Genomic DNA, 10,517 nt, shown 5'->3' with positions numbered 1-10,517 from the left:
ATCAGGGCTTGATCCATCACCGTTATTTATCTCACTGCACCATCCCAGCTCAGAACCTGGCTATATGCAAATCAGTCTGTCCCTGGCCCAGTGCATCATGGGAACAGGGCAGACTAAACTACCAAGCCAATTCTTCACCAGAAAGGAGACAAGCTACCGGGGACCGGTTTCTGGCATTTCAGCCTTCTTCGGCCCGGCTTGCTTGAATCCTGATGGTGCAGTGAGAAAGGGACTCATGTCTGAGTATACCCTGCCACACCTATAGTGGCCAAAAACGATTCAGAAAAGGGGGTGGTGATGAACAGAGTGTCTGAATTAAGCAGATCACTCTTACCCAGTCTAAAGATCAGGGCTTGATCCATCACCGTTATTTATCTCACTGCACCATCCCAGCTCAGAACCTGGCTATATGCAAATCAGTCTGTCCCTGGCCCAGTGCATCATGGGAACAGGGCAGACTAAACTACCAAGCCAATTCTTCACCAGAAAGGAGACAAGCTACCGGGGACCGGTTTCTGGCATTTCAGCCTTCTTCGGCCCGGCTTGCTTGAATCCTGATGGTGCAGTGAGAAAGGGACTCATGTCTGAGTATACCCTGCCACACCTATAGTGGCCAAAAACGATTCAGAAAAGGGGGTGGTGATGAACAGAGTGTCTGAATTAAGCAGACGACTCTTACCCAGTCCAAAGATCAGGGCTTGATCCATCACCGTTATGTATCTCACTGCACCATCCCAGCTCAAAACCTGGCTATATGCAAATCAGTCTGTCCCTGGCCCAGTGCATCATGGGAACAGGGCAGACTAAATTACCAAGCCAATTCTTCACCAGAAAGGAGACAAGCTACCGGGGACCGGTTTCTGGCATTTCAGCCTTCTTCGGCCCGGCTTGCTTGAATCCTGATGGTGCAGTGAGAAAGGGACTCATGTCTGAGTATACCCTGCCACACCTATAGTGGCCAAAAACGATTCAGAAAAGGTGGTGGTGATGAACAGAGTGTCTGAATTAAGCAGACCACTCTTACCCAGTCCAACGATCAGGGCTTGATCCATCACCGTTATTTATCTCACTGCACCATCCCAGCTCAGAACCTGGCTATATGCAAATCAGTCTGTCCCTGGCCCAGTGCATCATGGGAACAGGGCAGACTAAACTACCAAGCCAATTCTTCACCAGAAAGGAGACAAGCTACCGGGGACCGGTTTCTGGCATTTCAGCCTTCTTCGGCCCGGCTTGCTTGAATCCTGATGGTGCAGTGAGAAAGGGACTCATGTCTGAGTATACCCTGCCACACCTATAGTGGCCAAAAACGATTCAGAAAAGGGGGTGGTGATGAACAGAGTGTCTGAATTAAGCAGACCACTCTTACCCAGTCCAAAGATCAGGGCTTGATCCATCACCGTTATTTATCTCACTGCACCATCCCAGCTCAGAAACTGGCTATATGCAAATCAGTCTGTCCCTGGCCCAGTGCATCATGGGAACAGGGCAGACTAAACTACCAAGCCAATTCTTCACCTGAAAGGAGACAAGCTACCGGGGACCGGTTTCTGGCATTTCAGCCTTCTTCGGCCCGGCTTGCTTGAATCCTGATGGTGCAGTGAGAAAGGGACTCATGTCTGAGTATACCCTGCCACACCTATAGTGGCCAAAAACGATTCAGAAAAGGGGGTGGTGATGAACAGAGTGTCTGAATTAAGCAGACCACTCTTACCCAGTTCAACGATCAGGGCTTGATCCATCACCGTTATTTATCTCACTGCACCATCCCAGCTCAGAACCTGGCTATATGCAAATCAGTCTGTCCCTGGCCCAGTGCATCATGGGAACAGGGCAGACTAAACTACCAAGCCAATTCTTCACCAGAAAGGAGACAAGCTACCGGGGACCGGTTTCTGGAATTTCAGCCTTCTTCGGCCCGGCTTGCTTGAATCCTGATGGTGCAGTGAGAAAGGGACTCATGTCTGAGTATACCCTGCCACACCTATAGTGGGCAAAAACGATTCAGAAAAGGGGGCGGTGATGAACAGAGTGTCTGAATTAAGCAGACCACTCTTACCCAGTCCAAAGATCAGGGCTTGATCCATCACCGTTATTTATCTCACTGCACCATCCCAGCTCAGAACCTGGCTATATGCAAATCAGTCTGTCCCTTGCCCAGTGCATCATGGGAACAGGGCAGACTAAACTACCAAGCCAATTCTTCACCAGAAAGGAGACAAGCTACCGGGGACCGGTTTCTGGCATTTCAGCCTTCTTCGGCCCGGCTTGCTTGAATCCTGATTGTGCAGTGAGAAAGGGACTCATGTCTGAGTATACCCTGCCACACCTATAGTGGCCAAAAACGATTCAGAAAAGGAGGTGGTGATGAACAGAGTGTCTGAATTAAGCAGACCACTCTTACCCAGTCCAAAGATCAGGGCTTGATCCATCACCGTTATTTATCTCACTGCACCATCCCAGCTCAGAACCTGGCTATATGCAAATCAGTCTGTCCCTGGCCCAGTGCATCATGGGAACAGGGCAGACTAAACTACCAAGCCAATTCTTCACCAGAAAGGAGACAAGCTACCGGGGACCGGTTTCTGGCATTTCAGCCTTCTTCGGCCCGGCTTGCTTGAATCCTGATGGTGCAGTGAGAAAGGGACTCATGTCTGAGTATACCCTGCCACACCTATAGTGGCCAAAAACGATTCAGAAAAGGGGGTGGTGATGAACAGAGTGTCTGAATTAAGCAGACCACTCTTACCCAGTCCAAAGATTAGGGCTTGATCCATCACCGTTATTTATCTCACTGCACCATCCCAGCTCAGAAACTGGCTATATGCAAATCAGTCTGTCCCTGGCCCAGTGCATCATGGGAACAGGGCAGACTAAACTACCAAGCCAATTCTTCACCAGAAAGGAGACAAGCTACCGGGGACCGGTTTCTGGCATTTCAGCCTTCTTCGGCCCGGCATGCTTGAATCCTGATGGTGCAGTGAGAAAGGGACTCATGTCTGAGTATACCCTGCCACACCTATAGTGGCCAAGAACGATTCAGAAAAGGTGGTGGTGATGAACAGAGTGTCTGAATTAAGCAGACCACTCTTACCCAGTCCAACGATCAGGGCTTGATCCATCACCGTTATTTATCTCACTGCACCATCCCAGCTCAGAACCTGGCTATATGCAAATCAGTCTGTCCCTGGCCCAGTGCATCATGGGAACAGGGCAGACTAAACTACCAAGCCAATTCTTCACCAGAAAGGAGACAAGCTACCGGGGACCGGTTTCTGGCATTTCAGCCTTCTTCGGCCCGGCTTGCTTGAATCCTGATGGTGCAGTGAGAAAGGGACTCATGTCTGAGTATACCCTGCCACACCTATAGTGGGCAAAAACGATTCAGAAAAGGGGGCGGTGATGAACAGAGTGTCTGAATTAAGCAGACCACTCTTACCCAGTCCAAAGATCAGGGCTTGATCCATCACCGTTATTTATCTCACTGCACCATCCCAGCTCAGAACCTGGCTATATGCAAATCAGTCTGTCTCTGGCCCAGTGCATCATGGAAACAGGGCAGACTAAACTACTAGGCCAATTTTTCACCAGAAAGGAGACAAGCTACCGGGGACCAGTTTCTGGCATTTCAGCCTTCTTCGGCCCGGCTTGCTTGAATCCTGATGGTGCAGTGAGAAAGGGACTCATGTCTGAGTATACCCTGCCACACCTATAGTGACCAAAAACGATTCAGAAAAGGGGGTGGTGATGAACAGAGTGTCTGATTTAAGCAGACCACTCTTACCCAGTCCAAAGATCAGGGCTTGATCCACCACCGTTATTTATCTCACTGCACCATCCCAGCTCAGAACCTGGCTATATGCAAATCAGTCTGTCCCTTGCCCAGTGCATCATGGGAACAGGGCAGACTAAACTACCAAGCCAATTCTTCACCAGAAAGGAGACAAGCTACCGGGGACCGGTTTCTGGCATTTCAGCCTTCTTCGGCCCGGCTTGCTTGAATCCTGATTGTGCAGTGAGAAAGAGACTCATGTCTGAGTATACCCTGCCACACCTATAGTGGCCAAAACGATTCAGAAAAGGGGGTGGTGATGAACAGAGTGTCTGAATTAAGCAGACCACTCTTACCCAGTCAAAAGATCAGGGCTTGATCCATCACCGTTATTTATCTCACTGGATTCACAGGAATCAGATGCCACATCTGGATTGGCTCCGGCGTCCACAGCAGAGTGTCCGGTGTTTGCGGCCGCCATCTTGGCCCGATGGAGAGCCGATCGTCGGGACCGAACACCGGCGTTCAGAGGGCCCGGTGGTCAGCAGGGGCACCAGCAGGGGAGCCCAAACGGTCAGTGATCTTATGTTCTCCGATCCAGGGCAGAATTAAGGCACTAACACAGGATAGACCTTAAAATGACAGCAAGGGCGGAGGAGCCACTTCAAGGTGCGACCATTCCCTTCTGCTGCAAGTCACCCCCCATGATGATTAATTTTGAGATTGTTGGGAGTCAGCAGCAGCTTTCTTTAGGAGGGGGTCTGACGTTTGCCTGTTTCCATCTGTCTGGGAAGGTTGCTGTGGAGATGGAGGTATTGAGGATGCTGATGAGTTACATGCTGATTGAGTTAATTGTGAGCTTGTAGAGATGGGGGGCAGGGGTTGGTGGGTGTCCCACAGTGGATGGAAGACATGATGGCTGAGGTGCTCAGGGTGGTAAAAGGTGACCAGGTGGTGATTGTTTGGCTGGTGTTTGCTGAGCTCATCAAGTTTGATGGTGGCAGGTTTGGATGCTGAAATTGTTGTAGATGTTGGTGATCATGCTGTGGCCATACCACAGGAATCAAGTGAGTAGAATCCGAAGTGGTAGACATGGGAATATCCCCAAGAGGCCTGAAAAGGGAAGTGGTTGCCCAGAAGGAGGGTCAGGATGTCAGTGTGAGATTTGTAAGCCGCTCTTAGCACTTCCCCACGCTTGATCTTAGCGATCATGCAGTTTATGTTTCACAAGAGTATTGTCAGTGTACCCAGGAAGATGCACCGCCGTCTCATCAATGTCTTTGGGCTTGCTATGCATGGTCTAGCATTGTCTATGATTTCCATGTGCATCTCTCATGTGACTGTTGTGTAGCAGCCTCTGCAGGCACACAAGTCGAGACAACAGTTTACTAGCACAGAGGAGGTGCCCAACGTCCACTGTCAAAACAGGCTCACCCAGTCAGGATTGTTTGGGTAGCAGGTGGCTGTAGCCGAAACATGAGCTCAATGCAGTGGAGCTCTTCTAGAGAGCAGCCACAATGATCGGCAGAAGAGCCACACTGTGGTAAATTTTAATTACCTATACTTAATTCATGCGGTAAAGTTCAATAAGAATAACTCAGTCAAAATAAGAAGGCAGAGTCCGTGGTATCTGAGGTTTAAAGTGGGGTTTATTCCTTAAAAAGGAATTGGTTCGAACCAATGGTAGCATGACCCATCGCCACGAGGGTTCAGGGTAGGAATTGCAATGGACATGTACAATGATTTATTAACAAGTAATCATATATATAGTCATTTCATATAGTAACATTGAATGCAGAAGGCATAACAGCTGAGAGAAACGAGATAAGAGCAGAAATACGTAACAGGAGGCGTGCACTAGGGCGTACACGGAGGTGTGTGCTAGAAACGTCACATAAAGGTGTCATAAGTGGGTGGATCCCTGGAAGGATCCTGCAGAGTCAGCAAAAACAGGTGGCAGAGATGCGCGCGCAGCAGCATGACGTATGATTGACGTGCAACTGGAGGGTGAAGGGGACTTGACATTTAGCCCTACATGTGGAGACAGAAGTCTGGAGTGTCAGAACAACCTAATCCCAAATCATATTTAATATCTTGTGTTTGAGGAACTGTATTATCTAGAAGGAAAGGTCTCTCGGGCAGAGGCTATTCTATACTGACTGCTAATGCGTGTATATGCGACTACGTGTCTACAGGAGATGTGAGGGGCCATGGGCCTATCATGGTAACAGAAGCTATGAATTACTTGCATGGAGACAGAAAGGCCGGGCCCTTTGCTCTGCAGCTGGGAAGGATGTTTACCTAAACTGCTAGACAGGAATGTATTTTTCGAGGAGCGGAGCAGATAACTTGAAGGCTGAATACGGTCTTGGCAAGCAAGGCTGGCCAAGCCTGGCACAGCTCGCCGCGCAGGGAGTAAGTCAAGGGTCAGGAAGCAGCAGGCTGCGGCTTTCAGAGGCAGAAAGCAGAAGGAAACTCGATGGCAGAAATCAGGGCCTAACTCGCCAGAGCTAGAAATCATGAAAGTGCACCACATAAAGACGTTGGCAAGGCACACTTAGGAACGGAATATCTGACCCATTCATGGTGGATCTGAAAGAGGACATATTAACGTTGGACGCAAATGTATTTGCGTCTTCATAGCTGGTTGTGGAGGGAACTTACATGTACTAGAAGCATGTACATGGAGCCGTTGGGGTCTACGATAGGGGACACAATTGACCATAAAAATTCATATTACCTCATTCCCTCCTTGTCCCCTATGGACCCTTCATGATATATCAATCCTCATTAAACTATCAATCTGTTCATGTAACATCATTTGCTCTTCTTTCTTCTTATGGCGTTTTGAATGAGGACTTGAATGAGGAATACATGATGTGGCGCACAGGCCGCAAATCGCTGGCCCACATTGCAGACATAGGCAACAACTGAATACTATGAGAAGGCCAATACCTAGGAAGGATAGGACTTTCCATCCCCAGGCTGACAACGTTGTCCAGAACCAACCGGACCAAGTCCAGGTGCCTGGATTCTGGTGTATCAGACTTGCAATCTTATGAAGGCGTGTTATGGCTCTATATACTGATGGCGCGTTTTCTGGAATGAAAACACAGCAGCTTGACCCAATGACCTTACAGGCTCCGCCCCTATCGGCCAGGATGACGTCAAGGACGAGACGATTTTGAAGAACAACAATCCGCATCGCAGACTGCTCCTCTGTTAAGTTGCCTAAAGCGGAAGTAGTTTCATTCACTACAGCTTCAAGGGTTCTAGTTAATTTTCGTATCAATTTACTATTAAAGACAGCACCTAAGTAGGGGAAAAAACCTTTATTGAAATCTGTGTACTGTTCCCATGCCGTTTCAGTGTAGTCGACAATCGGGAGATCTCTCTGGGGTCTATTATGTACTAGATGGGTATTTCTATGATAATCAGGAGGAGCTAGAAAAACAGGTGGTAGAAGGAATGCAATGTAACAGGTGCCGTCCCAATCTAGAGGTAAGCGTATATAGGCGGTATGACCACAAATGAAGTAGGAATGACGTGAAGCTTTGAAGGTAGACTTGCCCTTATCACTGAATTCGATCACAGTAGTACATCTACTATGACCCAAATGTACTGAACCATTCTTTCTGACACATAATTCACCCTTGACTGGAAGTACGGACATGGCGGGCAAGACTGATTCTGTTTCGGATTCAACACTGAGAATCATGAGGTTAAGTGTAAAGTTACCTAATCCATATACTTCATTTTCTAGATCAGTTCCTGTCCTTTTGGGGAGACCCTCCTTGTCAGGGAAACAGACTTTATGCAAGACGATGTTCAGGTTTCCCCATACCCAGTTACCCTGGTAAACTACGGAGTCTGAATCCAAGGAATTAATCAAACTAAACCATGCACCACAGGACCCATTATGTGTGAACGGGTACGGAAAAAGAGGCAGAACTCCTTTGTATTTCTGATAGGGAGGGAGTCGGCCACATATCCAACAATTAGTAGCATTGCTGGTCTGATGGGAATGATGTAACATACTGATGAATGTATTGTTGCGCAGCGCAAGTCTGTAAGAGAGTTCATGAGGGGGTAGTTCACTAAAAGAATGCTCTGCAGTGACGTTTAAGGGAGAATTTGCACGCTTGAATATAGGATAGTATATGTGTAGAAGCACACTTGCAGCAATAATCATAAGGCTCAGGAAAAACATAATCAATAAAGTCACAATGCAGTGGCTGCGAAGAGATTTGCAATATTCACGTTTCTTGAGCTGTTTCTGTCTATCTCTCTCTCTGTTGGGGTCTAGGGGATACATGTCAGAAAACACGTCTAACCGATTCACCTAGGGGAGGACTTAAACAATTAAACTGTCTGACTTGCTAGACCTCAATTTTTCTGCATACTCCTGCTGTGGAGTTTTCTCTATCAGGGGAAGTTTAGAGTCACTAGAATCTGGACAGTCCTTAGAGGGGGGGGGTGAGTCAGTCTCTGGCAATGCACAAAATTTCTTCACGTGACTCGAGTGCAGCCACCCTTTGCGGCCCTCGATCTTCATTGCAGTCCTCATCGTGAGAAGTACCAACTTCGGCGCCTGCCACCTGGGCTCCAGCGGACTTTTCCTGTCGAAATTTCTTACAAGTACGATATCTCCTGGAACAACGTCATGCGGTTTCACCTCGGTATTGTCGGGAAAGGCTGCAGCGACCTGTGAACGACATGATTGTAGTGCAGACATCAAGGAAGCAAGGTAATCTGTCAACATATTACAATCGACATCAGTAATCTTTCTAGGCAAAGGCGTCCCCCACATATTCGGTGGTCTACCAAAGACCACCTCATACGGGGATAGCCCTGTTCTGGAATGGGCGACCATCCTCATGTAAAAAAGGGCGACCGGCAAAGCTACGATCCAGTCGACACCCTTCTCCTTACAGATTTTTGCAAGACGAGTTTTCAGGGTCTGATTGTGTCTCTCTACGAGACCTGCTGCTTCAGGATGTCGGACACAGTGGAACTTCCATTGGTAGCCTAGCAGGAGTGATACCTGCTTCATAAGCTCGGACGAGAATGGCTGACAGTTGTCTGAGTATACGACACGGGGCAAACCATATCGAGGGAAGAATTCACGAAGCAGCTGCTTGGCAGTGGTCAGAGCAGTGTAATCTGGGACTGGATATGCTTCTGTCCAACGGGAAAGTGCACAAACAACTACGAGGACATATTTGAAACCTCGACAACGTTCCATCTGAATATAATCCATCTGGAGGACTTCAAAAGGGTGATCAGGAGGATGAAAACCACCTTGCTCTACGGGAACGCCTTTACCTGGGTTGAACTGACAACAAATCATGCAAGTACGCACTTTCTGTTTGGCTGCTGCTCGTAAGTGTTTATTGAACCAGAGATGTTGAATACTGTCTAACATGGCTTTTTCTCCTAAATGTGCTGGACTGTGTACGGTATTAATGATAACTTGAACCATAGAGTCGGGGAGAAACCATGTGGATTTTCCCTTCGTCATCCATCCTTGATCTGTCTGGGTCCCTCCTAGTTCAATCCATTTTTTGATTTCATCTGGTGTAGCATGTGTCTGTATGTCAATTACATCTAGGGCGGGATCCTTAACTGTCATGCAATGTGTCGGTGTCGCGACTATTGTCTTTGTCGGGTCAATGACGTGAATCTGATTCTGAGCTGTATGTTTTGCGGTTCGGTCTGCCAGGTCATTACCTTGGGAAATAGTATCTGTAACTTTTGTATGTGCCTTACATTTCATGATGGATATTGCGGTAGGCAGATGTATTGCATCTAATAGAGTTTGAATGAGGGGGCCGTGTTGAATTTTGGCACCGTGAGAAGTCAAAAAACCTCTCTCTCGCCAGAGGACACCGAAGTCGTGGACAACTCCGAATGCATAACGGGAATCTGTGTATATGTTAACTCTCTTGTTCTGGGCTTGAATACAGGCTCGTGTCAGAGCGATGAGCTCTGCTGCTTGTGCTGACAGGATGCCAATACAATTTGTTTCTATGACTTCAGTTTCTGTTGTGACTGCGTAGGCGGCCACTAATTCTCCTGTACTTGTTCTCATGCATGAACCATCCACATAAAGTGTCAGGTCTGGATCTGGTAACGGAGTGTCTGTCAAGTCTTGTCTGGGTTTCGTCGTAATAGTAATGACTTCAATGCAATCATGTGCCAATGGGTCTGTTTCAGTTAATGGCAAAAGTGTAGCAGGATTCAATGTATTACAGCGTCTGATTTCTATGTGTGGCTGAAATAATGTCAATTCATAACCTGTCAATCTTGCTATAGTCAAGTGTTGAGTCTGTGTTCGATTTAAAAGAACTTCCACGGAGTGTGGAACTTGTACTGTCAATGGATGTCCTAACACTATTGAATCACTTTGTCTGATTGCTAGAGCTGTTGCTGCAACTGATTTCAAGCACGCAGGCATAGCCTGGGCTACTGGATCCAATGTACTAGAAAAGTAAGCACACGGTTTGTGTGAACCTGCTTGATCCTGCGTGAGTACCGATAATGCAGTACCTTCACGTTCTGTGACAAAAAGTGTAAAAGGCTTACTGTAACATGGTGTCGCTAAAACCGGTGCTTGACATAAGGCTTTCTTTAAGTCGTCAAAAGCTTGTGTATGTTCCTGAGTCCAAGGGAGGACAGTCGAAGACGCTGCCTCCTGAGTTGTTAACTGAATGAGTGGCTTTGCTAGAAATGCATACTGAGGGAT

Source organism: Lissotriton vulgaris, chromosome 2_1, assembly GCF_964263255.1.
Source record: "Lissotriton vulgaris chromosome 2_1, aLisVul1.2, whole genome shotgun sequence".
NCBI lineage: Eukaryota > Metazoa > Chordata > Amphibia > Caudata > Salamandridae > Lissotriton > Lissotriton vulgaris.
The sequence above is the reverse complement of the archived record's forward strand: the minus strand, read 5'-3'. Positions refer to the sequence as shown.